General features: G+C 34.4%; 1 pseudogene; it reads right to left on the reverse strand.

Moving 5' to 3' along the window:
* Positions 1-307: 307 nt before the first annotated feature.
* Positions 308-874, reverse strand: LOC150019197 (testis-expressed protein 9-like; annotated as a pseudogene).
* Between the last annotated feature and the right edge of the window lie 2,335 nt (positions 875-3,209).

Consider the following 3,209-nt stretch of genomic DNA (forward strand, 5'->3'; position numbering starts at 1 on the left):
TTTCTATTTCAATTTTTAACTTTCCCCCAATGAAACTATTTAGTTTTATTGATCAATGTATTTATTACAGAGGTAGTCTATTTTTTTAAAATTCCTATTTTTTTATTTTATAAAGTATTTTCTTTTCCTAATAATTATATATCAATTTTGTATTCCCCCAAACAGGGAATTCTTGGGAATTATTTTGATTTCATTATCAAATATCTTCATTACTTAAGAGTAAAAATAATTCAAACCATTACAACATAAATGAAATGTGTATCTATCACACACTGTTGGTTATAGAGACTCAATAAAGTAGCCCACTTTAAGAATTTCCCCAGTCAAGTGCCTTCATAAATTCCTCTTCCGTGAAGGACAGCATCTTGGCAGCTTCAATATACATCTTCTGCCTTTTTAAAACATCAATTAATTTTAATTGTTTCTTGAAGCCTATCATTAATTCTCCATTTTGTTTTTCTAGTTTCTTGTTTTTGAATTTTAATGCTTCAATTTTTTTGTGTTCTTCATTTGCTATATCCTTGTTATTTTGCCGTAATTTACTTAACTCCAATTTATACTTTTATGCTTCTTCTAGAGCTCTATTCAAGTGAACTTCTGTGGCACTTTGGCTAGTAGCAGTTTGCTTTTGTAGTCTTCTTTTATTTTCTAATTCCCTTTCTACTGAAGACAGCTGTTGCTGTAATCCATCTCATTTCTTGTTTGCTTCTTCGAAAAGAGTTTTATATATTTCTGTTTGAGACTAATGTAAATTATTTGTTCGCTGCTGTCTTACACAATCTTCCACAAAATTTTTTACTTGAGATCTTAAATCCTGAATTTCATCCTCTTTTTTATTGCATTCACATAAAATATTATCCAATTCCTGCTGCATAACATGAAGTTTGGCCTTCAGAATTATGATCTGTGCTTCTGTTCCAATGTCTTTACTAACAGCACAAAAAATATCATCATCAATATAATCAGTTAAGTCTTCTTCCAGTTGCCCTTCAATTTTGATAATTGTTTTTGCAAGAGAAAAGTCTGAGAAATCCTCTGGAATGGCAACATCATTGGCAGTTGGTACATCAGAGGATTTCAATTTTACACTTGAATTTGTTTTCCCTCCTTTATTTGCAGAGTGTAGTTTTTTTTTTAATCTTGTTTACTGGATCAATGTTTTTGGTCTTTGGCTGGGTTTCTGAATGTAGATGAACTGACCCATCAGATAACAGAGCTCTTGAACTGTAATGATCTTCCTCTTCATACGATTTAATTTGTGTTGAAATAGGCCGAGATTGTACTTCTTTCTGATCTTTTATTGCTTCCTCAGCTTGTCAAACCAGATCAGCTGTTTTTGCCTCCAGTTCTGCATTTAAATGCTTATATTCTTCCTCCTGGGCAAGGAAGTCTAGTCAAGGTGTAGCAGGTTGCTGAACACGTGGTGGCAGTGGAGTCCCTGAAGCTGTCGGTCTCTCAAAACCGCATGGAGATCCTCTCACCTTCTGCAGAGGTAGTCTATTTTTGTGATTTAATTTGATGAGTGCATGTACTTTAAATGAATTCCCTCTCTTGTTTTTAATAATAAGTTATAGTTTATGGTCGTTCCAGATTTTTCTTGTTTCTAAAGCATAAAAGGGTGAATCCAAAAATGAGATAATAAAAATAACTAAAATTTATTGGGAGCTTATTGTTTCCCAGGTACCATTCTAAGTACTTTCCTTTGTATTATTTAATTTATACAACAACCTAAGCAGTAGGTACTATCCTTACTTTATATATGAAGACACCAAAGCACAGAGAAGTTAAATATTATACAGCTCATAAGTCAGAATAAGCACTATGACTCTGGAGATAGGACTATGATTCCTAGTGCTAGACAAGTTCATACAGAAGGCTACATGTTTATACCTTGCAGAGGCCCAGGGAATATTGTTCATAAAATCTATTTTAATGTCATTATGAAAGTTTGCTCCTACATTTTGCTCTTAAGCTGACCCACTGTAAGAATATCTTTATTTGAAAACAAAATGTGACTAACTAAAAGTACAAAGAATTTTCTGAAAGACGTTTTTGAATAATATTTAAAGAACTTTATTTACATTCCTTTGTTACTTTATGACCTTTCCTTTATAACATCTACCTTATTTTTGTACTAATGATAATCAAAGGCATGAGAGAAAAAGGTTATAATCTTTAGAATCCTAGAGGGCCTATTGACCTACCATTATGTCCCCATGGCTTTATTTAAATTGCATCTTGTTTATATAGAAATTGTTGCATTAGTCCTCTTATAAGTTAGCTTAGATTTTATTTTGATACTGAAAGACAAATAATATTTTATGAAGTCCTCACCACTTGGGTGTTTAATGAAAAATTTATGAAGTCCTTTAAATGTGTTCAGTGAAAGCCCTTGTCAATATTATGAATATATCACTTTTTATTTTTTATTTTTTTCAGATTTAATGTGTTTTATTGATTAAAATATTACATTTGTGCCAATTTCCCTTCCCTCTGCTCCCCTCCACCCGGTGGCCCCCCTCCCTCCAGTTGTCCCCCCCTTTTAGATTATGTCCATTAGTTGTGCATACAGTTCCTCCCAACCTCTCTCCGTCTATTCCATTCCCTCCTACCATGATCCCCAATTCCTATATCATCTCCCTCCCTCTCCCCACTCCCCCTCCCTGTTGACCTCCCCCCAATATGCTTCCCGTACCCACAGTTCCTTTTCCACTCTCGTTGCCTGTTTAGTTTGCCTTTGTTTCATCTCCCTAGCTTCTGTTTTTTAAACCAGTCCCTTTAACATCTCATATAACAGTGGTTTGGATCTAATGAACTCTTTCAGTTTTATTTTGTCCTGGAAACACTTTCTCTGTCCTTCTATTCTGAATGACAGTTTCGCTGGATAGAGTATTCGTGGTTGTAGGTTTTGGATTTTCATTACTTTGAATATTTCTTGCCAGTCCCTTCTTGCCTGTAGGGTCTCCCTTGAGAAGTCAGCTGATAGTCTAATTGGGACCCCTTTGTACATAATTCTTTTCTTCTCTCTTGCTGCTTTTAAGATTCTCTCTTTATCTTTAATTTTTGACATTTTGATTATAATGTGTCTTGGAGTGGTTCTCCCTGGGTCCAGTCTCTTGGGAACTCTCCTTGCTTCCTGGACCTGCAAGTCTATTCCCTTCCCCAAGTCTGGGAAGTTCTCCTTTATTATATTTTCACTCAATTTTTCA

This window comes from Furipterus horrens, unplaced genomic scaffold (genome assembly GCF_987537825.1).
Source record: "Furipterus horrens unplaced genomic scaffold, mFurHor1.1.pri manual_scaffold_2, whole genome shotgun sequence".
Taxonomy (NCBI): Eukaryota; Metazoa; Chordata; class Mammalia; order Chiroptera; family Furipteridae; genus Furipterus; species Furipterus horrens.